This window comes from Hippopotamus amphibius, unplaced genomic scaffold (assembly GCF_030028045.1).
Source record: "Hippopotamus amphibius kiboko isolate mHipAmp2 unplaced genomic scaffold, mHipAmp2.hap2 scaffold_175, whole genome shotgun sequence".
In the NCBI taxonomy this organism is placed as follows: Eukaryota; Metazoa; Chordata; class Mammalia; order Artiodactyla; family Hippopotamidae; genus Hippopotamus; species Hippopotamus amphibius.
The window spans coordinates 61,776-87,627 of record NW_026648315.1 but is presented as its reverse complement, the minus strand read 5'-3'; the positions used below and the strand labels follow the sequence as shown (position 1 = coordinate 87,627).

Genomic DNA, 25,852 nt, shown 5'->3' with positions numbered 1-25,852 from the left:
TTATGGAGGAAGGGAGGCATAAAGGAATCTATGTAGAAAGCTGTTTGTATGGGTTTCAGCTATGTGCTCCTGTCTCTACGTGGAGGTACATTTGGGCACTGTGTTCCTGGATGTATTGCTGCAGGTATTTCTTGCAGCATCATTTGATGTATGAACGTGTATCACACATGTCCCCCAATGCATCTAGCATGGAATTGGAGTGCTCACAGCTGTCCTTCTCACCTCTTGGCCAACATCGTCACCAGGGAAAGGAAGATCTGTGTTTGGTCTATGTTCCCTGGGGCAATCAACATGAGCCTTGGCCCAGCACCTGGATTCGACCGAATGGCACATCCCTTCAGGCATCCTTCTTTCCAGGAAGCATCTGAGATAAGCCTTTGCAGGTGGCAGGGTGCAGGTGAGTGAGGAGTGCCTCGGTTGGGTCCATGATGACAACTCATATGGTCCTGAAGAGAGCTGATGACCAAAAACTCATGCTCAATAGGATTACGCTGAGGCCTACCGGAGGTATCGAGGGGCAGGATGGTGTGGGTTTTTGGTCCATTCCAGAGCCCTGGGTGTGGGTGTGGGTGTGCGTGTGGGTGTTGGAGCACCCTCTCCCTCGACGAAATCCCTTGAGACTCCTCCGAGTCTAGGAGGCTTCCACGTAGCCAAGACCTGTTGCTGCCTTTGGTTTTTTATCCTGCTCCCTAGTGCCAGGGCACACATGTTCTGAGGCCATGGGGGGAGTCTTTCCTTAAGCCTTTCTTCTCTGAATTTCATGTTTAAGGCAATGCCTCTGGAATGGACTCACCACAGCCAGAATGTTTCGCAGTGTGTGGCTCATTTTGTTGCTACCTGGAGGCCCCAGAAAATTTTGAACTATGGGCTGGCCCCTGTTGCAGCAGCCAGTACAGGGTAGTCTTTTGGAACCCTCCTTCCTACCAAGGAGGAATGTCTGCTGTTGCCCCAAATGTATGGGCTCACATCTTGTGCACTCACATGCCTTCGTTAGAGCTGTATTCTAGTCCGAGAGCACATAGACGCAGTGTTTTCTTCCTTGGCCCCAGGCGGAACATCTGTAGAGATCTCCGTGCACCTAGGGCCAGAGTATGCTCCCCAACTGAGGGGATGGTCCCTTGTGGTGTGTGCTTTATGGCTTCCCAAAACCTGTCAGTAGGGAAGGCTCATGCCCCATGCCTAGAGATGGGAGAGTCAGGCATGAGCCCATCCTCAGGTGCTTGGAAGCAGGATGCTGCTGGTTATTTCAAGGGCTGAAGGACATGCCCTGGTCTTCAATGGGGTTGTGACAGGACCCTGTTAGGGATCACACTGCGTTGTTTGAACCATTTGATCCAAAAGGGGCCTCTGCTGGGGTCTGCGTGCACACACAGGACCATAGCTTCTCCTGGGGTGGACTTCCTCTCTGGAAGCCACTGGTTTGTCAGAGAGCCCCCTCCAGAGGACAAAAGCCTTCTGGGTGTCCATTCCTCCATGAACGTTTGCAGAGCCCTTGGGCATCCTGGGATCATGTCCATCGTGCGGCCCTGTTTCCCTGAAGGGGAGCGTTGGCCCCGGGATTTGTGCTGAGGAGGGAGTAGCTGCCTGGCTGTTGTTTGGTGGCCTTGCAAAGGGCACAGGGGGGTACGCTGCCACAGAAGAAAGGTGTCCTGTTTGGGAATCTCTGTGCTCCCCAAGGAGGAATGCTTGACGTGGCACCCCATCCACCGGAGCACATGGCAGGTCCTGAAAATCAACTCTTTCGACATGAATTCTAGTAAGACTGAACATGGAGGCACCATTTCCTTCCGTGGTGCCCTGGGGAACAACCACACAGATCTCTGTGCATGTCGAGGCAATGCACAATCATTTACTGGGCATATGGTCAGTTGTGGGGTCTGCTTTAGTGACTTCCAAGAAGCGTTGTTTGGGAGGATCTGGTTCCAGGCCTGGACATGATGAGTGGCAACAAGGACCCTTCATCAGGGACTTGGTAGGTAGATGCTCTTGGCTCTTGTGCGAGCTGAAGGGTGGTTACCTTGCTGGACTGGGGTTTCCCAGGTCTCTGCAAGGGATCGTGGGCCCTCAGATAGGCCAGTTGTTTTGGACAGGGCCTTTCATGGGTACAGCATACAGATATAGGCCTGAGGCTTCTCCTGGGGAGGCCTTCCTCTACAGAAGCCGCTGACCACCAAGGGAGCTCCCTCGAGCTCCTGAGAGTGTCCACTGTGGGGGACCTCAAGGCCTCGTTGTCAGGGTGTTGTGCACATGGACAAGCCAAGTGCGACATTGCCCAGAACACTCTTTCCCAGACCAGGGTGGGGACCAGAGGAATGTCTCCGTTCGCCCTGACACATCCTCCATGTTGTCCCCGCAAAGCATCCCTGGCACCAGGCCTTGTGCCACTTGAAGGATCCATGAGGCTTGTCCTTCCCTGGGGAGACATAGAGGTACCTGTTATTTCATCCAACCCTGACACTTTGAAGGTACATAGGATGGCTTTGATCCACCTGTTCACTCATCCCTTCATCTTTGTAAGTATGGAAGGAAGGAGGGAGGAAGCCAAGGACGGGAGTCAAAAGGGAGGGAGCTAGAGCATTATGGAGGAAGGGAAGCATAAAGGAATCTATGTAGAGAGCTGTTTGTATGGGTTTCAGCTATGTGCTCCTGTCTCTACGTGGAGGTACATTTGGGCACTGTGTACCTGGATGTATTGCTGCAGGTATTTCTTGCAGCATCATTTGGTGTAAGAACGTGTATCACACATGTCCCGCAATGCATCTAGCATGGAATTGGAGTGCTCACAGCTGTCCTTCTCACTTCTTGGCAAACATCGTCCCCAGGGAAAGGAAGATCATCTGTGTTTGGTCTATGTTCCCTGGGGCAATCAACATGAGCCTTGGCCCAGCACCTGGATTCGACCGAATGGCACATCCCTTCAGGCATCCTTCTTTCCAGGAAGCATCTGAGATAAGCCTTTGCAGGTGGCAGGGTGCAGGTGAGTGAGGAGTGCCTCGGTTGGGTCGATGATGACAACACATATGGTCCTGAAGAGAGCTGATGACCAAAAACTCATGCTCAATAGGATTACGCTGAGGCCTAGCGAAGGTATCGAGGGGCAGGATGGTGTGGGTTTTTGGTCCATTCCAGAGCCCTGGGTGTGGGTGTGGGTGTGCGTGTGGGTGTTGGAGCACCCTCTCCCTCGACGAAATCCCTTGAGACTCCTCCGAGTCTAGGAGGCTTCCACGTAGCCAAGACCTGTTGCTGCCTTTGGTTTTTTATCCTGCTCCCTAGTGCCAGGGCACACATGTTCTGAGGCCATGGGGGGAGTCTTTCCTTAAGCCTTTCTTCTCTGAATTTCATGTTTCAGGCAACGCCTCTGGAATGGACTCACCACAGCCAGAATGTTTCGCAGTGTGTGGCTCATTTTGTTGCTACCTAGAGGCCCCAGAAAATTTTGAACTATGGGCTGGCCCCTGTTGCAGCAGCCAGTACAGGGTAGTCTTTTGGAACCCTCCTTCCTACCAAGGAGGAATGTCTGCTGTTGCCCCAAATGTATGGGCTCACATCTTGTGCACTCACATGCCTTCGTTAGAGCTGTATTCTAGTCCGAGAGCACATAGACGCAGTGTTTTCTTCCTTGGCCCCAGGCGGAACATCTGTAGAGATCTCCGTGCACCTAGGGCCAGAGTATGCTCCCCAACTGAGGGGATGGTCCCTTGTGGTGTGTGCTTTATGGCTTCCCAAAACCTGTCAGTAGGGAAGGCTCATGCCCCATGCCTAGAGATGGGAGAGTCTGGCATGAGCCCATCCTCAGGTGCTTGGAAGCAGGATGCTGCTGGTTATTTCAAGAGCTGAAGGACATGCCCTGGTCTTGAATGGGGTTGTGCCAGGACCCTATCAGGGATCACACTGCGTTGTTGGAACCATTTGATCCAAATGGGGCCTCTGATGGGGTCTGCGTGCACACACAGGACCATAGCTTCTCCTGGGGTGGACTTCCTCTCTGGAAGCCACTGGTTTGTCAGAGAGCCCCCTCCAGAGGACAAAAGCCTTCTGGGTGTCCATTCCTCCATGAACGTTTGCAGAGCCCTTGGGGATCCTGGGATCATGTCCATCGTGCGGCCCTGTTTCCCTGAAGGGGAGCGTTGGCCCCGGGATTTGTGCTGAGGAGGGAGTAGCTGCCTGGCTGTTGTTTGGTGGCCTTGCAAAGGGCACAGGGGTGTACACTGCCACAGAAGAAAGGTGTCCTGTTTGGGAATCTCTGTGCTCCCCAAGGAGGAATGCTTGACGTGGCACCCCATCCACCGGAGCACATGGCACGTCCTAAAAATCAACTCGTTCGACATGAATTCTAGTAACACTGAACATGGGGGCAACATTTCCTTCGGAGGTGCCCTGGGGAACAACCACACAGATCTCTGTGCATGTCGAGGCAATGCACAATCATTTACTGGGCATATGGTCAGTTGTGGGGTCTGCTTTAGTGACTTCCAAGAAGCGTTGTATGAGAGGATCTGGTTCCAGGCCTGGACATGATGAGTGGCAACAAGGACCCTTCATCAGGGACTTGGCAGGTAGATGCTCTTGGCTCTTGTGCGAGCTGAAGGGTGGTTACCTTGCTGGACTGGGGTTTCCCAGGTCTCTGCAAGGGATCGTGGGCCCTCAGATAGGCCAGTTGTTTTGGACAGGGCCTTTCATGGGTACAGCATACATATATAGGCCTGAGGCATCTCCTGGGGAGGCCTTCCTCTACAGAAGCCGCTGACCACCAAGAAAGCTCCCTCCAGATCCTGTGAGTGTCCACTGTGTGGGACCTCAAGGCCTCGTTGTCAAGGTGCTGTGCACATGGACAAGCCAAGTGCGACATGCCCAGAAGACTCTTTCCCAGACCAGGGTGGGGACCAGAGGAATGTCTCCGTTCGCCCTGACACATCCTCCATGTTGTCCCCGCAAAGCAACCCTGGCACCAGGCCTTGTGCCACTTGAAGGATCCATGAGGCTTGTCCTTCCCTGGGGAGACATAGAGGTACCTGTTATTTCATCCATCCCTGACACTTTGAAGGTAAATAGTTCGGCTTTGATCCACCTGTTCACTCATCCCTTCATCTTTGTAAGTATGGAAGGAAGGAGGGAGGAAGCCAAGGACGGGGGTCAAAAGGGAGGGAGCTAGAGCATTATGGAGGAAGGGAGGCATAAAGGAATCTATGTAGAAAGCTGTTTGTATGGGTTTCAGCTATGTGCTCCTGTCTCTACACGGAGGTACATTTGGGCACTGTGTACCTGGATGTATTGCTGCAGGTATTTCTTGCAGCATCATTTGGTGTAAGAACGTGTATCACACATGTCCCGCAATGCATCTAGCATGGAATTGGAGTGCTCACAGCTGTCCTTCTCACTTCTTGGCAAACATCGTCCCCAGGGAAAGGAAGATCATCTGTGTTTGGTCTATGTTCCCTGGGGCAATCAACATGAGCCTTGGCCCAGCACCTGGATTCGACCGAATGGCACATCCCTTCAGGCATCCTTCTTTCCAGGAAGCATCTGAGATAAGCCTTTGCAGGTGGCAGTGTGCAGGTGAGTGAGGAGTGCCTCGGTTGGGTCGATGATGACAACTCATATGGTCCTGAAGAGAGCTGATGACCAAAAACTCATGCTCAATAGGATTACGCTGAGGCCTAGCGAAGGTATCGAGGGGCAGGATGGTGTGGGTTTTTGGTCCATTCCAGAGCCCTGGGTGTGGGTGTGGGTGTGCGTGTGGGTGTTGGAGCACCCTCTCCCTCGACGAAATCCCTTGAGACTCCTCCGAGTCTAGGAGGCTTCCACGTAGCCAAGACCTGTTGCTGCCTTTGGTTTTTTATCCTGCTCCCTAGTGCCAGGGCACACATGTTCTGAGGCCATGGGGGGAGTCTTTCCTTAAGCCTTTCTTCTCTGAATTTCATGTTTCAGGCAACGCCTCTGGAATGGACTCACCACAGCCAGAATGTTTCGCAGTGTGTGGCTCATTTTGTTGCTACCTAGAGGCCCCAGAAAATTTTGAACTATGGGCTGGCCCCTGTTGCAGCAGCCAGTACAGGGTAGTCTTTTGGAACCCTCCTTCCTACCAAGGAGGAATGTCTGCTGTTGCCCCAAATGTATGGGCTCACATCTTGTGCACTCACATGCCTTCGTTAGAGCTGTATTCTAGTCCGAGAGCACATAGACGCAGTGTTTTCTTCCTTGGCCCCAGGCGGAACATCTGTAGAGATCTCCGTGCACCTAGGGCCAGAGTATGCTCCCCAACTGAGGGGATGGTCCCTTGTGGTGTGTGCTTTATGGCTTCCCAAAACCTGTCAGTAGGGAAGGCTCATGCCCCATGCCTAGAGATGGGAGAGTCTGGCATGAGCCCATCCTCAGGTGCTTGGAAGCAGGATGCTGCTGGTTATTTCAAGAGCTGAAGGACATGCCCTGGTCTTGAATGGGGTTGTGCCAGGACCCTATCAGGGATCACACTGCGTTGTTGGAACCATTTGATCCAAATGGGGCCTCTGATGGGGTCTGCGTGCACACACAGGACCATAGCTTCTCCTGGGGTGGACTTCCTCTCTGGAAGCCACTGGTTTGTCAGAGAGCCCCCTCCAGAGGACAAAAGCCTTCTGGGTGTCCATTCCTCCATGAACGTTTGCAGAGCCCTTGGGGATCCTGGGATCATGTCCATCGTGCGGCCCTGTTTCCCTGAAGGGGAGCATTGGCCCCGGGATTTGGGCTGAGGAGGGAGTAGCTGCCTGGCTGTTGTTTGGTGGCCTTGCAAAGGGCACAGGGGTGTACACTGCCACAGAAGAAAGGTGTCCTGTTTGGGAATCTCTGTGCTCCCCAAGGAGGAATGCTTGACGTGGCACCCCATCCACCGGAGCACATGGCAGGTCCTGAAAATCAACTCGTTCGACATGAATTCTAGTAAGACTGAACATGGGGGCAACATTTCCTTCGGAGGTGCCCTGGGGAACAACCACACAGATCTCTGTGCATGTCGAGGCAATGCACAATCATTTACTGGGCATATGGTCAGTTGTGGGGTCTGCTTTAGTGACTTCCAAGAAGCGTTGTATGAGAGGATCTGGTTCCAGGCCTGGACATGATGAGTGGCAACAAGGACCCTTCATCAGGGACTTGGCAGGTAGATGCTCTTGGCTCTTGTGCGAGCTGAAGGGTGGTTACCTTGCTGGACTGGGGTTTCCCAGGTCTCTGCAAGGGATCGTGGGCCCTCAGATAGGCCAGTTGTTTTGGACAGGGCCTTTCATGGGTACAGCATACATATATAGGCCTGAGGCATCTCCTGGGGAGGCCTTCCTCTACAGAAGCCGCTGACCACCAAGAAAGCTCCCTCCAGATCCTGTGAGTGTCCACTGTGTGGGACCTCAAGGCCTCGTTGTCAAGGTGCTGTGCACATGGACAAGCCAAGAGCGACATGCCCAGAAGTCTCTTTCCCAGACCAGGGTGGGGACCAGAGGAATGTCTCCGTTCGCCCTGACACATCCTCCATGTTGTCCCCGCAAAGCAACCCTGGCACCAGGCCTTGTGCCACTTGAAGGATCCATGAGGCTTGTCCTTCCCTGGGGAGACATAGAGGTACCTGTTATTTCATCCATCCCTGACACTTTGAAGGTAAATAGGTCGGCTTTGATCCACCTGTTCACTCATCCCTTCATCTTTGTAAGTATGGAAGGAAGGAGGGAGGAAGCCAAGGACGGGGGTCAAAAGGGAGGGAGCTAGAGCATTATGGAGGAAGGGAGGCATAAAGGAATCTATGTAGAAAGCTGTTTGTATGGGTTTCAGCTTTGTGCTCCTGTCTCTACACGGAGGTACATTTGGGCACTGTGTTCCTGGATGTATTGCTGCAGGTATTTCTTGCAGCATCATTTGATGTATGAACGTGTATCACACATGTCCCCCAATGCATCTAGCATGGAATTGGAGTGCTCACAGCTGTCCTTCTCACCTCTTGGCAAACATCGTCCCCAGGGAAAGGAAGATCATCTGTGTTTGGTCTATGTTCCCTGGGGCAATCAACATGAGCCTTGGCCCAGCACCTGGATTAGACCCAATGGCACATCCCTTCAGGCATCCTTCTTTCCAGGAAGCATCTGAGATAAGCCTTTGCAGGTGGCAGTGTGCAGGTGAGTGAGGAGTGCCTCGGTTGGGTCGATGATGACAACTCATATGGTCCTGAAGAGAGCTGATGACCAAAAACTCATGCTCAATAGGATTACGCTGAGGCCTACCGGAGGTATCGAGGGGCAGGATGGTGTGGGTTTTTGGTCCATTCCAGAGCCCTGGGTGTGGGTGTGGGTGTGCGTGTGGGTGTTGGAGCACCCTCTCCCTCGACGAAATCCCTTGAGACTCCTCCGAGTCTAGGAGGCTTCCACGTAGCCAAGACCTGTTGCTGCCTTTGGTTTTTTATCCTGCTCCCTAGTGCCAGGGCACACATGTTCTGAGGCCATGGGGGGAGTCTTTCCTTAAGCCTTTCTTCTCTGAATTTCATGTTTCAGGCAACGCCTCTGGAATGGACTCACCACAGCCAGAATGTTTCGCAGTGTGTGGCTCATTTTGTTGCTACCTAGAGGCCCCAGAAAATTTTGAACTATGGGCTGGCCCCTGTTGCAGCAGCCAGTACAGGGTAGTCTTTTGGAACCCTCCTTCCTACCAAGGAGGAATGTCTGCTGTTGCCCCAAATGTATGGGCTCACATCTTGTGCACTCACATGCCTTCGTTAGAGCTGTATTCTAGTCCGAGAGCACATAGACGCAGTGTTTTCTTCCTTGGCCCCAGGCGGAACATCTGTAGAGATCTCCGTGCACCTAGGGCCAGAGTATGCTCCCCAACTGAGGGGATGGTCCCTTGTGGTGTGTGCTTTATGGCTTCCCAAAACCTGTCAGTAGGGAAGGCTCATGCCCCATGCCTAGAGATGGGAGAGTCTGGCATGAGCCCATCCTCAGGTGCTTGGAAGCAGGATGCTGCTGGTTATTTCAAGAGCTGAAGGACATGCCCTGGTCTTGAATGGGGTTGTGACAGGACCCTATCAGGGATCACACTGCGTTGTTGGAACCATTTGATCCAAATGGGGCCTCTGATGGGGTCTGCGTGCACACACAGGACCATAGCTTCTCCTGGGGTGGACTTCCTCTCTGGAAGCCACTGGTTTGTCAGAGAGCCCCCTCCAGAGGACAAAAGCCTTCTGGATGTCCATTCCTCCATGAACGTTTGCAGAGCCCTTGGGGATCCTGGGATCATGTCCATCGTGCGGCCCTGTTTCCCTGAAGGGGAGCGTTGGCCCCGGGATTTGGGCTGAGGAGGGAGTAGCTGCCTGGCTGTTGTTTGGTGGCCTTGCAAAGGGCACAGGGGTGTACACTGCCACAGAAGAAAGGTGTCCTGTTTGGGAATCTCTGTGCTCCCCAAGGAGGAATGCTTGACGTGGCACCCCATCCACCGGAGCACATGGCAGGTCCTGAAAATCAACTCGTTCGACATGAATTCTAGTAAGACTGAACATGGGGGCAACATTTCCTTCGGAGGTGCCCTGGGGAACAACCACACAGATCTCTGTGCATGTCGAGGCAATGCACAATCATTTACTGGGCATATGGTCAGTTGTGGGGTCTGCTTTAGTGACTTCCAAGAAGCGTTGTATGAGAGGATCTGGTTCCAGGCCTGGACATGATGAGTGGCAACAAGGACCCTTCATCAGGGACTTGGCAGGTAGATGCTCTTGGCTCTTGTGCGAGCTGAAGGGTGGTTACCTTGCTGGACTGGGGTTTCCCAGGTCTCTGCAAGGGATCGTGGGCCCTCAGATAGGCCAGTTGTTTTGGACAGGGCCTTTCATGGGTACAGCATACAGATAGAGGCCTGAGGCATCTCCTGGGGGGGTACAGCATACAGATATAGGCCTGAGGCATCTCCTGGGGAGGCCTTCCTCTATGGAAGCCGCTGACCAACAAGAGAGCTCACTCCAGCTCATGTGAGTGTCCACTGTGTGGGACCTCTAGGCCTTGTTGTCAGGGTGTTGTGCACATGGACAAGCCGAATGCGACATTGCCCAGAACACTCTTTCCCAGACCAGGGTGGGGACCAGAGGAATGTCTCCGTTCGCCCTGACAAAACCTCCATGTTGTCCCCGCAAAGCAACCCTGGCACCAGGCCTTGTGCCCCTTGAAGGATCCATGAGGCTTGTCCTTCCCTGGGGAGACACTGAGGTACCTGTTATTTCATCCATCCCTGACAGTTTGAAGGTACATAGGATGGCTTTGATCCACCTGTTCACTCATCCCTTCATCTTTGTAAGTATGGAAGGAAGGAGGGAGGAAGCCGTGGACGGGGGTCAAAAGGGAGGGAGCTAGAGCATTATGGAGGAAGGGAGGCATAAAGGAAGCTATGTAAGGAGCTGTTTGTATGGGTTTCAGCTATGTGCTCCTGTCTCTACGTGGAGGTACATTTGGGCACTGTGTTCCTGGATATATTGCTGCAGGTATTTCTTGCAGCATCATTTGATGTATGAACGTGTATCACACATGTCCCCCAATGCATCTAGCATGGAACTGGAGTGCTCACAGCTCTCCTTCTCACCTCTTGGCAAACATCGTCCCCAGGGAAAGGAAGATCTGTGTTTGGTCTATGTTCCCTGGGGCAATCAACATGAGCCTTGGCCCAGCACCTGGATTAGACCGAATGGCACATCCCTTCTAGCATCCTTCTTTCCAGGAAGCATCTGAGATAAGCCTTTGCTGGTGGAAGGGTTCAGGTGAGTGAGGAGTGCCTCGGTTGGGTTGATGATGACAACTCATATGGTCCTGAAGAGAGCTGATGACCAAAAACTCATGCTCAATAGGATTATGCTGAGGCCTACCGGAGGTATCGAGGGGCAGGATGGTGTGGGTTTTTGGTCCATTCCAGAGCCCTGGGTGTGGGTGTGGGTGTGCGTGTGGGTGTTGGAGCACCCTCTCCCTCGACGAAATCCCTTGAGACTCCTCCGAGTCTAGGAGGCTTCCACGTAGCCAAGACCTGTTGCTGCCTTTGGTTTTTTATCCTGCTCCCTAGTGCCAGGGCACACATGTTCTGAGGCCATGGGGGGAGTCTTTCCTTAAGCCTTTCTTCTCTGAATTTCATGTTTCAGGCAACGCCTCTGGAATGGACTCACCACAGCCAGAATATTTCGCAGTGAGTGGCTCATTTTCTTGCTACCTAGAGGCCCCAGAAAATTTTGAACTATGGGCTGGCCCCTGTTGCAGCAGCCAGTACAGGGTAGTCTTTTGGAACCCTCCTTCCTACCAAGGAGGAATGTCTGCTGTTGCCCCAAATGTATGGGCTCACATCTTGTGCACTCACATGTCTTCGTTAGAGCTGTATTCTAGTCCGAGAGCACATAGACGCAGTGTTTTCTTCCTTGGCCCCAGGCGGAACCTCTGTAGAGATCTCCGTGCACCTAGGGCCAGAGTATGCTCCCCAACTGAGGGGATGGTCCCTTGTGGTGTGTGCTTTATGGCTTCCCAAAACCTGTCAGTAGGGAAGGCTCATGCCCCATGCCTAGAGATGGGAGAGGCAGGCATGAGCCCATCCTCAGGTGCTTGGAAGCAGGATGCTGCTGGTTATTTCAAGGGCTGAAGGACATGCCCTGGTCTTCAATGGGGTTGTGCCAGGACCCTGTCAGGGATCACACTGCATTGTTGGAACCATTTGATCCAAATGGGGCCTCTGATGGGGTCTGCGTGCACACACAGGACCATAGCTTCTCCTGGGGTGGACTTCCTCTCTAGAAGCCACTGGTTTGTCAGAGAGTCCCCTCCAGAGGACAAAAGCCTTCTGGGTGTCCATTCCTCCATGAACGTTTGCAGAGCCCATGGGCATCCTGGGATCATGTCCATCGTGCGGCCCTGTTTCCCTGAAGGGGAGCGTTGGCCCCGGGATTTGAGCTGAGGAGGGAATAGCTGCCTGGCTGTTGTTTGGTGGCCTTGCAAAGGGCACAGGGGGGTACGCTGCCACAGAAGAAAGGTGTCCTGTTTGGGAATCTCTGTGCTCCCCAAGGAGGAATGCTTGACGTGGCACCCCATCCACCGGAGCACATGGCAGGTCCTGAAAATCAACTCGTTCGACCTGAATTCTAGTAAGACTGAACATGGAGGCACCATTTCCTTCCGTGGTGCCCTGGGGAACAACCACACAGATCTCTGTGCATGTCGAGGCAATGCACGATCATTTACTGGGCATATGGTCAGTTGTGGGGTCTGCTTTAGTGACTTCCAAGAAGCGTTGTTTGGGAGGATCTGGTTCCAGGCCTGGACATGATGAGTGGCAACAAGGACCCTTCATCAGGGACTTGGCAGGTAGATGCTCTTGGCTCTTGTGCGAGCTGAAGGGCGGTTACCTTGCTGGACTGGGGTTTCCCAGGTCTCTGCAAGGGATCGTGGGCCCTCAGATAGGCCAGTTGTTTTGGAAAGGGCCTTTCATGGGTATAGCATACAGATATAGGCCTGAGGCATCTCCTGGGGGGGTACAGCATACAGATATAGGCCTGAGGCATCTCCTGGGGAGGCCTTCCTCTACGGAAGCCGCTGACCACCAAGAGAGCTCCCTCCAGCTCATGTGAATGTCCACTGTGTGGGACCTCAGGGCCTTGCTGTCAGGGTGTTGTGCACATGGACAAGCCGAATGCGACATTGCCCAGAACACTCTTTCCCAGACCAGGATGGGGACCAGAGGAATGTCTCCATTCGCCCTGACACAACCTCCATGTTGTCCCCGCAAAGCTACCCTGGCACCAGGCCTTGTGCCACTTGAAGGATCCATGAGGCTTGTCCTTCCCTGAGGAGACATAGAGCTACCTGTTATTTCATCCATCCCTGACACTTTGAAGGTACATAGGATGGCTTTGATCCACCTGTTCACTCATCCCTTCATCTTTGTAAGTATGGAAGGAAGGAGGGAGGAAGCCAAGGACGGAGGTCAAAAGGGAGGGAGCTAGAGCATTATGGAGGAAGGGAGGCATAAAGGAATCTATGTAGAGAGCTGTTTGTATGGGTTTCAGCTATGTGCTCCTGTCTCTACACGGAGGTACATTTGGGCACTGTGTACCTGGATGTATTGCTGCAGGTATTTCTTGCAGCATCATTTGATGTATGAACGTGTATCACACATGTCCCCCAATGCATCTAGCATGGAATTGGAGTGCTCACAGCTGTCCTTCTCACCGCTTGGCAAACATCGTCCCCAGGAAAAGGAAGATCATCTGTGTTTGGTCTATGTTCCCTGGGGCAATCAACATGAGCCTTGGCCCAGCACCTGGATTAGACCGAATGGCACATCCCTTCAGGCATCCTTCTTTCCAGGAAGCATCTGAGATAAGCCTTGGCAGGTGGCAGGGTGCAGGTGAGTGAGGAGTGCCTCGGTTGGGTCAATGATGACAACTCATATGGTCCTGAAGAGAGCTGATGACCAAAAACTCATGCTCAATAGGATTACGCTGAGGCCTACCGGAGGTATCGAGGGGCAGGATGGTGTGGGTTTTTGGTCCATTCCAGAGCCCTGGGTGTGGGTGTGGGTGTGCGTGTGGGTGTTGGAGCACCCTCTCCCTCGACGAAATCCCTTGAGACTCCTCCGAGTCTAGGAGGCTTCCACGTAGCCAAGACCTGTTGCTGCCTTTGGTTTTTTATCCTGCTCCCTAGTGCCAGGGCACACATGTTCTGAGGCCATGGGGGGAGTCTTTCCTTAAGCCTTTCTTCTCTGAATTTCATGTTTCAGGCATCGCCTCTGGAATGGACTCACCACAGCCAGAATGTTTCGCAGTGTGTGGCTGATTTTGTTGCTAATTAGAGGCCCCAGAAAATTTTGAACTATGGGCTGGCCCCTGTTGCAGCAGCCAGTACAGGGTAGTCTTTTGGAACCCTCCTTCCTACCAAGGAGGAATGTCTGCTGTTGCCCCAAATGTATGGGCTCACATCTTGTGCACTCACATGCCTTCGTTAGAGCTGTATTCTAGTCCGAGAGCACATAGACGCAGTGTTTTCTTCCTTGGCCCCAGGCGGAACATCTGTAGAGATCTCCGTGCACCTAGGGCCAGAGTATGCTCCCCAACTGAGGGGATGGTCCCTTGTGGTGTGTGCTTTATGGCTTCCCAAAACCTGTCAGTAGGGAAGGCTCATGCCCCATGCCTAGAGATGGGAGAGTCAGGCATGAGCCCATCCTCAGGTGCTTGGAAGCAGGATGCTGCTGGTTATTTCAAGTGCTGAAGGACATGCCCTGGTCTTCAATGGGGTTGTGCCTGGACCCTGTCAGGGATCACACTGCGTTTTTGGAAACATTTGATCCAAATGGGGCCTCTGATGCGGTCTGCGTGCACCCACAGGACCATAGCTTCTCCTGGGGTGGACTTCCTCTCTGGAAGCCACTGGTTTGTCAGAGAGCCCCCTCCAGAGGACAAAAGCCTTCTGGGTGTCCATTCCTCCATGAAAGTTTGCAGAGCCCGTGGGCATCCTGGGATCATGTCCATCGTGCGGCCCTGTTTCCCTGAAGGGGAGCGTTGGCCCCGGGATTTGGGCTGAGGAGGGTGTAGCTGCCTGGCTGTTGTTTGGTGGCCTTGCAAAGGGCACAGGGGGGTACGCTGCCACAGAAGAAAGGTGTCCTGTTTGGGAATCTCTGTGCTCCCCAAGGAGGAATGCTTGACGTGGCACCCCATCCACCGGAGCACATGGCAGGTCCTGAAAATCAACTCGTTCGACATGAATTCTAGTAAGACTGAACATGCAGGCACCATTTCCTTACGTGGTGCGCTGGGGAACAACCACACAGATCTCTGTGCATGTCGAGGCAATGCACGATCATTTACTGGGCATATGGTCAGTTGTGGGGTCTGCTTTAGTGACTTCCAAGAAGCGTTGTTTGGGAGGATCTGGTTCCAGGCCTGGACATGATGAGTGGCAACAAGGACCCTTCATCAGGGACTTGGCAGGTAGATGCTCTTGGCTCTTGTGCGAGCTGAAGGGTGGTTACCTTGCTGGACTGGGGTTTCCCAGGTCTCTGCAAGGGATCGTGGGCCCTCAGATAGGCCAGTTGTTTTGGACAGGGCCTTTCATGGGTACAGCATACAGATAGAGGCCTGAGGCATCTCCTGGGGAGGCCTTCCTCTACGGAAGCCGCTGACCACCAAGAGAGCTCCCTCCAGCTCCTGTGAGTGTCCACTGTGTGGGACCTCAAGGCCTCGTTGTCAGGGTGTTGTGCACATGGACAAGCCAAGTGCGACATTGCCCAAAACACTCTTTCCCAGACCAGGGTGGGGACCAGAGGAATGTCTCCGTTTGCCCTGACACATCCTCCATATTGTCCCTGCAAAGCAACCCTGGCACCAGGCCTTGTGCCACTTGAAGGATCCATGAGGCTTGTCCTTCCCTGGGGAGACATAGAGGTACCTGTTATTTCATCCATCCCTGACAGTTTGAAGGTACATAGGATGGCTTTGATCCACCTGTTCACTCATCCCTTCATCTTTGTATGTATGGAAGGAAGGAAGGAGGAAGCCAAGGACGGGGGTCAAAAGGGAGGGAGCTAGAGCATTATGGAGGAAGGGAGGCATAAAGGAATCTATGTAGAAAGCTGTTTGTATGGGTTTCAGCTATGTGCTCCTGTCTCTACACGGAGGTACATTTGGGCACTGTGTACCTGGATGTATTACTGCAGGTATTTCTTGCAGCATCATTTGATGTATGAACGTGTATCACACATGTCCCCCAATGCATCTAGCATGGAATTGGAGTGCTCACAGCTGTCCCTCTCACCTCTTGTCAAACATCGTCCCCAGGGAAAGGAAGATCATCTGTGTTTGGTCTATGTTCCCTGGGGCAATCAACATGAGCCTTGGCCCAGCACCTGGATTAGACCCAATGGCACATCCCTTCAGGCATCCTTCTTTCCAGGAAGCATCTGAGATAAGCCTTTGCAGGTGGCATGGTGCAGGTGAGTGAGGAGTGCCTCGGTTGGGTTGATGATGACAACTCATATGGTCCTGAAGAGAGCTGATGACCAAAAACTCATGCTCAATAGGATTACGCTGAGGCCTACCGGAGGTATCGAGGGGCAGGATGGTGTGGGTTTTTGGTCCATTCCAGAGCCCTGGGTGTGGGTGTGGGTGTGCGTGTGGGTGTTGGAGCACCCTCACCCTCGACGAAATCCCTTGAGACTCCTCCGAGTCTAGGAGGCTTCCACGTAGCCAAGACCTGTTGCTGCCTTTGGTTTTTTATCCTGCTCCCTAGTGCCAGGGCACACATGTTCTGAGGCCATGGGGGGAGTCTTTCCTTAAGCCTTTCTTCTCTGAATTTCATGTTTCAGGCAACGCCTCTGGAATGGACTCACCACAGCCAGAATGTTTCGCAGTGTGTGGCTCATTTTGTTGCGACCTAGAGGCCCCAGAAAATTTTGAACTATGGGCTGGCCCCTGTTGCAGCAGCCAGTACAGGGTAGTCTTTTGGAACCCTCCTTCCTACCAAGGAGGAATGTCTGCTGTTGCCCCAAATGTATGGGCTCACATCTTGTGCACTCACATGCCTTTGTTAGAGCTGTATTCTAGTCCGAGAGCACATAGACGCAGTGTTTTCTTCCTTGGCCCCAGGCGGAACCTCTGTAGAGATCTCTGTGCACCTAGGGCCAGAGTATGCTCCCCAACTGAGGGGATGGTCCCTTGTGGTGTGTGCTTTATGGCTTCCCAAAACCTGTCAGTAGGGAAGGCTCATGCCCCATGCCTAGAGATGGGGGAGGCAGGCATGAGCCCATCCTCAGGTGCTTGGAAGCAGGATGCTGCTGGTTATTTCAAGGGCTGAAGGACATGCCCTGGTCTTCAATGGGGTTGTGCCAGGACCCTGTCCGGGTTCACACTGCGTTGTTTGAACCCTTTGATCCAAATGGGGCCTCTGATGCGGTCTGCGTGCACACACAGGACCATAGCTTCTCCTGGGGTGGACTTCCTCTCTGGAAGCCACTGGTTTGTCAGAGAGCCCCCTCCAGACGACAAAAGCCTTCTGGGTGTCCATTCCTCCATGAACGTTTTCAGAGCCCTTGGGGATCCTGGGATCATGTCCATCGTGCGGCCCTGTTTCCCTGAAGGGGAGCGTTGGCCCCGGGATTTGTGCTGAGGAGGGAGTAGCTGCCTGGCTGTTGTTTGGTGGCCTTGCAAAGGGCACAGGGGGGTACGCTGCCACAGAAGAAAGGTGTCCTGTTTGGGAATCTCTGTGCTCCCCAAGGAGGAATGCTTGACGTGGCACCCCATCCACCGGAGCACATGGCAGGTCCTGAAAATCAACTCGTTTGACCTGAATTCTAGTAAGACTGAACATGGGGGCACGATTTCCTTCAGAGGTGCCCTGGGGAACAACCACACCTATCTCTGTGCATGTCGAGGCAATGCACGATCCTTTACTGGGCATATGGTCAGGTGTGGGGTCTGCTTTAGAGACTTCCAAGAAGCGTTGTGTGGGAGGATCTGATTTCAGGCATGGAAATGATGAGTGGCAACAAGGACCCTTCATCAGGGACTTGGCAGGTAGATGCTCTTGGCTCTTGTGCGAGCTGAAGGGTGGTTACCTTGCTGGACTGGGGTTTCTCAGGTCTCTGCAAGGGATCGTGGGCCCTCAGATAGGCCAGTTGTTTTGGACAGGGCCTTTCATGGGTACAGCATACAGATAGAGGCCTGAGGCATCTCCTGGGGAGGCCTTCCTCTACGGAAGCCGCTGACCACCAAGAGAGCTCCATCCAGCTCCTGAGAGTGTCCACTGTGTGGGACCTCAAGGCCTCGTTGTCAGGGTGCTGTGCACATGGACAAGCAAAGTGCGACATTGCCCAGAAGACTCTTTCCCAGACCAGGGTGGGGACCAGTGTAATGTCTCCGTTCGCCCTGACACATCCTCCATGTTGTCCCCGCAAAGCATCCCTGGCACCAGGCCTTGTGCCACTTGAAGGATCCATGAGGCTTGTCCTTCCCTGGGGAGACATAGAGGTACCTGTTATTTCATCCATCCCTGACAGTTTGAAGGTACATAGGATGGCTGTGATCCACCTGTTCACTCATCCCTTCATCTTTGTAAGTATGGAAGGAAGGAGGGAGGAAGACAAGGACAGGGGTCAAAAGGGAGGGAGCTAGAGCATTATGGAGGAAGGGAAGCATAAAGGAATCTATGTAGAAAGCTGTTTGTATGCGTTTCAGCTATGTGCTCCTGTCTCTACACGGAGGTACATTTGGGCACTGTGTACCTGGATGTATTGCTGCAGGTATTTCTTGCAGCATCATTTGATGTATGAACGTGTATCACACATGTCCCCCAATGCATCTAGCATGGAATTGGAGTGCTCACAGCTGTCCCTCTCACCTCTTGGCAAACATCGTCCCCAGGGAAAGGAAGATCATCTGTGTTTGGTCTATGTTCCCTGGGGCAATCAACATGAGCCTTGGCCCAGCACCTGGATTAGACCCAATGGCACATCCCTTCAGGCATCCTTCTTTCCAGGAAGCATCTGAGATAAGCCTTTGCAGGTGGCAGGGTGCAGGTGAGTGAGGAGTGCCTCGGTTGGGTCGATGATGACAACTCATATGGTCCTGAAGAGAGCTGATGATCAAAAACTCATGCTCAATAGGATTACGCTGAGGCCTACCGGAGGTATCGAGGGGCAGGATGGTGTGGGTTTTTGGTCCATTCCAGAGCCCTGGGTGTGGGTGTGGGTGTGCGTGTGGGTGTTGGAGCACCCTCTCCCTCGACGAAATCCCTTGAGCCTCCTCCGAGTCTAGGAGGCTTCCACGTAGCCAAGACCTGTTGCTGCCTTTGGTTTTTATCCTGCTCCCTAGTGCCAGGGCACACATGTTCTGAGGCCATGGGGGGAGTCTCTCCTTAAGCCTTTCTTCTCTGAATTTCATATTTCAGGCAACGCCTCTGGAATGGACTCACCACAGCCAGAATATTTCGCAGTGTGTGGCTCATTTTGTTGCTACCTAGAGGCCCCAGAAAATTTTGAACTATGGGCTGGCCCCTGTTGCAGCAGCCAGTACAGGGTAGTTTTTTGGAACCCTCCTTCCTACCAACGAGGAATGTCTGCTGTTGCCCCAAATGTATGGGCTCACATCTTGTGCACTCACATGCCTTCGTTAGAGCTGTATTCTAGTCCGAGAGCACATAGACGCAGTGTTTTCTTCCTTGGCCCCAGGCGGAACATCTGTAGAGATCTCCGTGCACCTAGGGCCAGAGTATGCTCCCCAACTGAGGGGATGGTCCCTTGTGGTGTGTGCTTTATGGCTTCCCAAAACCTGTCAGTAGGGAAGGCTCATGCCCCATGCCTAGAGATGGGAGAGTCAGGCATGAGCCCATCCTCAGGTGCTTGGAAGCAGGATGCTGCTGGTTATTTCAAGGGCTGAAGGACATGCCCTGGTCTTCAATGGGGTTGTGCCAGGACCCTCTCAGGGATCACACTGCGTTGTTGGAACCATTTGATCCAAATGGGGCCTCTGATGGGGTCTGCGTGCACACACAGGACCATAGCTTCTCCTGGGGTGGACTTCCTCTCTGGAAGCCACTGGTTTGTCAGAGAGCCCCCTCCAGAGGACAAAAGCATTCTGGGTGTCCATTCCTCCATGAACGTTTGCAGAGCTCTTGGGCATGCTGGGATCATGTCCACCGTGTGGCCCTTTTTCCCTGAAGGGGAGCGTTGGCCCCGGGATTTGGGCTGAGGAGGGAGTAGCTGCCTGGCTGTTGTTTGGTGGCCTTGCAAAGGGCACAGGGGGGTACGCTGCCACAGAAGAAAGGTGTCCTGTTTGGGAATCTCTGTGCTCCCCAAGGAGGAATGCTTGACGTGGCACCCCATCCACCGGAGCCCATGACGGGTCCTGAAAATCAACTCGTTCGACATGAATTCTAGTAAGACTGAACATGGAGGCACCATTTCCTTCCGTGGTGCCCTGGGGAACAACCACACAGATCTCTGTGCATGTCGAGGCAATGCACGATCATTTACTGGGCATATGGTCAGTTGTGGGGTCTGCTTTAGTGACTTCCAAGAAGCGTTGTTTGGGAGGATCTGGTTCCAGGCCTGGACATGATGAGTGGCAACAAGGACCCTTCATCAGGGACTTGGCAGGTAGATGCTCTTGGCTCTTGTGCGAGCTGAGGGGCGGTTACCTTGCTGGACTGGGGTTTCCCAGGTCTGTGCAAGGGATCGTGGGCCCTCAGATAGGCCAGTTGTTTTGGACAGGGCCTTTCATGGGTACAGCATACAGATAGAGGCCTGAGGCATCTCCTGGGGAGGCCTTCCTCTACGGAAGCCGCTGACCACCAAGAGAGCTCCCTCCAGCTCCTGTGAGTGTCCACTGTGTGGGACCTCAAGGCCTCGTTGTCAGGGTGTTGTGCACATGGACAAGCCAAGTGCGACATTGCCCAAAACACTCTTTCCCAGACCAGGGTGGGGACCAGAGGAATGTCTCCGTTTGCCCTGACACATCCTCCATATTGTCCCTGCAAAGCAACCCTGGCACAAGCCCTTGTGCCACTTGAAGGATCCATGAGGCTTGTCCTTCCCTGGGGAGACATAGAGGTACCTGTTATTTCATCCATCCCTGACAGTTTGAAGGTACATAGGATGGCTTTGATCCACCTGTTCACTCATCCCTTCATCTTTGTAAGTATGGAAGGAAGGAAGGAGGAAGCCAAGGACGGGGGTCAAAAGGGAGGGAGCTAGAGCATTATGGAGGAAGGGAGGCATAAAGGAATCTATGTAGAAAGCTGTTTGTATGGGTTTCAGCTATGTGCTCCTGTCTCTACACGGAGGTACATTTGGGCACTGTGTACCTGGATGTATTACTGCAGGTATTTCTTGCAGCATCATTTGATGTATGAACGTGTATCACACATGTCCCCCAATGCATCTAGCATGGAATTGGAGTGCTCACAGCTGTCCCTCTCACCTCTTGGCAAACATCGTCCCCAGGGAAAGGAAGATCATCTGTGTTTGGTCTATGTTCCCTGGGGCAATCAACATGAGCCTTGGCCCAGCACCTGGATTAGACCCAATGGCACATCCCTTCAGGCATCCTTCTTTCCAGGAAGCATCTGAGATAAGCCTTTGCAGGTGGCATGGTGCAGGTGAGTGAGGAGTGCCTCGGTTGGGTTGATGATGACAACTCATATGGTCCTGAAGAGAGCTGATGACCAAAAACTCATGCTCAATAGGATTACGCTGAGGCCTACCGGAGGTATCGAGGGGCAGGATGGTGTGGGTTTTTGGTCCATTCCAGAGCCCTGGGTGTGGGTGTGGGTGTGCTTGTGGGTGTTGGAGCACCCTCACCCTCGACGAAATCCCTTGAGACTCCTCCGAGTCTAGGAGGCTTCCACGTAGCCAAGACCTGTTGCTGCCTTTGGTTTTTTATCCTGCTCCCTAGTGCCAGGGCACACATGTTCTGAGGCCATGGGGGGAGTCTTTCCTTAAGCCTTTCTTCTCTGAATTTCATGTTTCAGGCAACGCCTCTGGAATGGACTCACCACAGCCAGAATGTTTCGCAGTGTGTGGCTCATTTTGTTGCGACCTAGAGGCCCCAGAAAATTTTGAACTATGGGCTGGCCCCTGTTGCAGCAGCCAGTACAGGGTAGTCTTTTGGAACCCTCCTTCCTACCAAGGAGGAATGTCTGCTGTGGCCCCAAATGTATGGGCTCACATCTTGTGCACTCACATGCCTTTGTTAGAGCTGTATTCTAGTCCGAGAGCACATAGACGCAGTGTTTTCTTCCTTGGCCCCAGGCGGAACCTCTGTAGAGATCTCTGTGCACCTAGGGCCAGAGTATGCTCCCCAACTGAGGGGATGGTCCCTTGTGGTGTGTGCTTTATGGCTTCCCAAAACCTGTCAGTAGGGAAGGCTCATGCCCCATGCCTAGAGATGGGAGAGGCAGGCATGAGCCCATCCTCAGGTGCTTGGAAGCAGGATGCTGCTGGTTATTTCAAGGGCTGGAGGACATGCCCTGGTCTTCAATGGGGTTGTGCCAGGACCCTGTCAGGGATCACACTGCGTTGTTGGAAACATTTGATCCAAATGGGGCCTCTGATACGGTCTGCGTGCACACACAGGACCATAGCTTCTCCTGGGGTGGACTTCCTCTCTGGAAGCCACTGGCTTGTCAGAGAGCCCCCTCCAGAGGACAAAAGGCTTCTAGGTGTCCATTCCTCCATGAACGATTGCAGAGCCCATGGGCATCCTGGGATCATGTCCATCGTGCGGCCCTGTTTACCTGAAGCGTAGGGTTGGCCCCGGGATTTGGGCTGAGGAGGGAGTAGCTGCCTGGCTGTTGTTTGGTGGCCTTGCAAAGGGCACAGGGGGGTACGCTGCCACAGAAGAAAGGTGTCCTGTTTGGGAATCTCTGTGCTCCCCAAAGAGGAATGCTTGACGTGGCACCCCATCCACCGGAGCACATGGCGTGTCCTGAAAATCAACTCGTTCGACATGAATTCTACTAACACTGAACATGGAGGCACCATTTCCTTCCGTGGTGCCCTGGGGAACAACCACACAGATCTCTGTGCATGTCGAGGCAATGCACGATCATTTACTGGGCATATGGTCAGTTGTGGGGTCTGCTTTAGTGACTTCCAAGAAGCGTTGTTTGGGAGGATCTGGTTCCAGGCCTGGACATGATGAGTGGCAACAAGGACCCTTCATCAGGGACTTGGCAGGTAGATGCTCTTGGCTCTTGTGCGAGCTGAAGGGCGGTTACCTTGCTGGACTGGGGTTTCCCAGGTCTCTGCAAGGGATCGTGGGCCCTCAGATAGGCCAGTTGTTTTGGACAGGGCCTTTCATGGGTACAGCATACAGATAGAGGCCTGAGGCTTCTCCTGGGGAGGCCTTCCTCTACGGAAGCCGCTGACCACCAAGAGAGCTCCCTCCAGCTCCTGTGAGTGTCCACTGTGTGGGACCTCAAGGCCTCGTTGTCAGGGTGTTGTGCACATGGACAAGCAAAGTGCGACATTGCCCAGAACACTCTTTCCCAGACCAGGGTGGGGACCAGAGGAATGTCTCCATTCGCCCTGACACATCCTCCATATTGTCCCCGCAAAGCAACCCTGGCACCAGGCCTTGTGCCACTTGAAGGATCCATGAGGCTTGTCCTTCCCTGGGGAGACATAGAGGTACCTGTTATTTCATCCATCCCTGACACTTTGAAGGTACATAGGATGGCTTTGATCCACCTGTTCACTCATCCCTTCATCTTTGTAAGTATGGAAGGAAGGAGGGAGGAAGCCAAGGACGGGGGTCAAAAGGGAGGGAGCTAGAGCATTATGGAGGAAGGGAGGCATAAAGGAATCTATGTAGAGAGCTGTTTGTATGGGTTTCAGCTATGTGCTCCTGTCTCTACACGGAGGTACATTTGGGCACTGTGTACCTGGATGTATTGCTGCAGGTATTTCTTGCAGCATCATTTGATGTATGAACGTGTATCACACATGTCCCCCAATGCATCTAGCATGGAATTGGAGTGCTCACAGCTGTCCTTCTCACCTCTTGGCAAACATCGTCCCCAGGGAAAAGAAGATCATCTGTGTTTGGTCTATGTTCCCTGGGGCAATCAACATGAGCCTTGGCCCAGCACCTGGATTCGACCGAATGGCACATCCCTTCAGGCATCCTTCTTTCCAGGAAGCATCTGAGATAAGCCTTTGCAGGTGGCAGGGTGCAGGTGAGTGAGGAGTGCCTCGGTTGGGTCAATGATGACAACTCATATGGTCCTGAAGAGAGCTGATGACCAAAAACTCATGCTCAATAGGATTACGCTGAGGCCTACCGGAGGTATCGAGGGGCAGGATGGTGTGGGTTTTTGGTCCATTCCAGAGCCCTGGGTGTGGGTGTGGGTGTGCGTGTGGGTGTTGGAGCACCCTCTCCCTCGACGAAATCCCTTGAGACTCCTCCGAGTCTAGGAGGCTTCCACGTAGCCAAGACCTGTTGCTGCCTTTGGTTTTTTATCCTGCTCCCTAGTGCCAGGGCACACATGATCTGAGGCCTTGCGGGGAGTCTTTCCTTAAGCCTTTCTTCTCTGAAATTCATGTTTCAGGCAACGCCTCTGGAATGGACTCACCACAGCCAGAATGTTTCGCAGTGTGTGGCTGATTTTGTTGCTACCTAGAGGCCCCAGAAAATTTTGAACTATGGGCTGGCCCCTGTTGCAGCAGCCAGTACAGGGTAGTCTTTTGGAACCCTCCTTCCTACCAAGGAGGAATGTCTGCTGTTGCCCCAAATGTATGGGCTCACATCTTGTGCACTCACATGCCTTCGTTAGAGCTGTATTCTAGTCCGAGAGCACACAGACGCAGTGTTTTCTTCCTTGGCCCCAGGCGGAACATCTGTAGAGATCTCCGTGCACCTAGGGCCAGAGTATGCTCCCCAACTGAGGGGATGGTCCCTTGTGGTGTGTGCTTTATGGCTTCCCAAACCTGTCAGTAGGGAAGGCTCATTCCCCATGCCTAGAGATGGGAGAGTCAGGCATGAGCCCATCTTCAGGTGCTTGGAAGCAGGATGCTGCTGGTTATTTCAAGGGCTGAAGGACATGCCCTGGTCTTCAAAGGGGTTGTGCCAGGACCCTGTCAGGGATCACACTGCGTTGTTGCAAACATTTGATCCAAATGGGGCCTCTGATGCGGTCTCCGTGCACACACAGGACCATAGCTTCTCCTGGGGTGGACTTCCTCTCTGGAAGCCACTGGTTTGTCAGAGAGCCCCCTCCAGAGGACAAAAGTCTTCTGGGTGTCCATTCCTCCATGAACGTTTGCAGAGCCCTTGGGCATCGTGGGATCATGTCCATCGTGCGGCCCTGTTTCCCTGAAGGGGAGCGTTGGCCCCGGGATTTGGGCTGAGGAGGGAGTAGCTTCCTGGCTGTTGTTTGGTGGCCTTGCAAAGGGCACAGGGGGGTACGCTGCCACAGAAGAAAGGTGTCCTGTTTGGGATTCTCTGTGCTCCCCAAGGAGGAATGCTTGACGTGGCACCCCATCCACCGGAGCACATGACGGGTCCTGAAAATCAACACGTTCGACCTGATTCGAGTAGGACTGAACATGGAGGCACCATTTCCTTCCGTGGTGCCCTGGGAAACAACCACACAGATCTCTGTGCATGTCGAGGCACTGCACGATCATTTACTGGGCATATGGTCAGTTGTGGGGTCTGCTTTAGTGACTTCCAAGAAGTGTTGTTTGCGAGGATCTGGTTCCAGGCCTGGACATGATGAGTGGCAACAAGGACCCTTCATCAGGGACTTGGCAGGTAGATGCTCTTGGCTCTTGTGCGAGCTGAAGGGTGGTTACCTTGCTGGACTGGGGTTTCCCAAGTCTCTGCAAGGGATCGTGGGCCCTCAGATAGGCCAGTTGTTTTGGACAGATCCTTTCATGTGTACAGCATACAGATAGAGGCCTGTGGCATCTCCTGAGGAGGCCTTCCTCTACGGAAGCCGCTGACCACCAAGAGAGCTCCCTCCAGCTCCTGAGAGTGTCCACTGTGTGGGACCTCAAGGCCTCGTTGTCAGGGTGTTGTGCACATGGACAAGCCAAGTGCGACATTGCCCAAAACACTCTTTCCCAGACCAGGGTGGGGACCAGAGGAATGTCTCCGTTTGCCCTGACACATCCTCCATATTGTCCCTGCAAAGCAACCCTGGCACAAGCCCTTGTGCCACTTGAAGGATCCATGAGGCTTGTCCTTCCCTGGGGAGACATAGAGGTACCTGTTATTTCATCCATCCCTGACAGTTTGAAGGTACATAGGATGGCTTTGATCCACCTGTTCACTCATCCCTTCATCTTTGTAAGTATGGAAGGAAGGAAGGAGGAAGCCAAGGACGGGGGTCAA

General features: G+C 53.3%; 10 non-coding genes across 10 annotated transcripts; all 10 read left to right on the top strand.

Moving 5' to 3' along the window:
• The first annotated feature begins 419 nt into the window (after positions 1 to 419).
• Positions 420 to 500, top strand: LOC130843135 (small nucleolar RNA SNORD115). Its single transcript, XR_009050742.1, has one exon. It is a non-coding gene; the product is annotated as a small nucleolar RNA SNORD115 (small nucleolar RNA).
• Positions 501 to 2,999: 2,499 nt separating this feature from the next.
• On the top strand, positions 3,000 to 3,080 carry LOC130843127 (small nucleolar RNA SNORD115). The gene has a single exon (XR_009050734.1). It is a non-coding gene; the product is annotated as a small nucleolar RNA SNORD115 (small nucleolar RNA).
• A 2,498-nt stretch (positions 3,081 to 5,578) lies between these two features.
• LOC130843122 (small nucleolar RNA SNORD115) lies at positions 5,579 to 5,659 on the top strand. Its single transcript, XR_009050729.1, has one exon. It is a non-coding gene; the product is annotated as a small nucleolar RNA SNORD115 (small nucleolar RNA).
• A 2,498-nt stretch (positions 5,660 to 8,157) lies between these two features.
• On the top strand, positions 8,158 to 8,238 carry LOC130843121 (small nucleolar RNA SNORD115). The gene has a single exon (XR_009050727.1). It is a non-coding gene; the product is annotated as a small nucleolar RNA SNORD115 (small nucleolar RNA).
• A 2,537-nt stretch (positions 8,239 to 10,775) lies between these two features.
• On the top strand, positions 10,776 to 10,856 carry LOC130843103 (small nucleolar RNA SNORD115). The gene has a single exon (XR_009050710.1). It is a non-coding gene; the product is annotated as a small nucleolar RNA SNORD115 (small nucleolar RNA).
• A 2,540-nt stretch (positions 10,857 to 13,396) lies between these two features.
• LOC130843120 (small nucleolar RNA SNORD115) lies at positions 13,397 to 13,477 on the top strand. Its single transcript, XR_009050726.1, has one exon. It is a non-coding gene; the product is annotated as a small nucleolar RNA SNORD115 (small nucleolar RNA).
• A 2,499-nt stretch (positions 13,478 to 15,976) lies between these two features.
• On the top strand, positions 15,977 to 16,057 carry LOC130843143 (small nucleolar RNA SNORD115). The gene has a single exon (XR_009050749.1). It is a non-coding gene; the product is annotated as a small nucleolar RNA SNORD115 (small nucleolar RNA).
• Positions 16,058 to 18,556: 2,499 nt separating this feature from the next.
• Positions 18,557 to 18,637, top strand: LOC130843134 (small nucleolar RNA SNORD115). Its single transcript, XR_009050741.1, has one exon. It is a non-coding gene; the product is annotated as a small nucleolar RNA SNORD115 (small nucleolar RNA).
• A 2,498-nt stretch (positions 18,638 to 21,135) lies between these two features.
• Positions 21,136 to 21,216, top strand: LOC130843142 (small nucleolar RNA SNORD115). Its single transcript, XR_009050748.1, has one exon. It is a non-coding gene; the product is annotated as a small nucleolar RNA SNORD115 (small nucleolar RNA).
• A 2,499-nt stretch (positions 21,217 to 23,715) lies between these two features.
• LOC130843119 (small nucleolar RNA SNORD115) lies at positions 23,716 to 23,796 on the top strand. Its single transcript, XR_009050725.1, has one exon. It is a non-coding gene; the product is annotated as a small nucleolar RNA SNORD115 (small nucleolar RNA).
• The last annotated feature ends 2,056 nt before the right edge of the window (positions 23,797 to 25,852 follow it).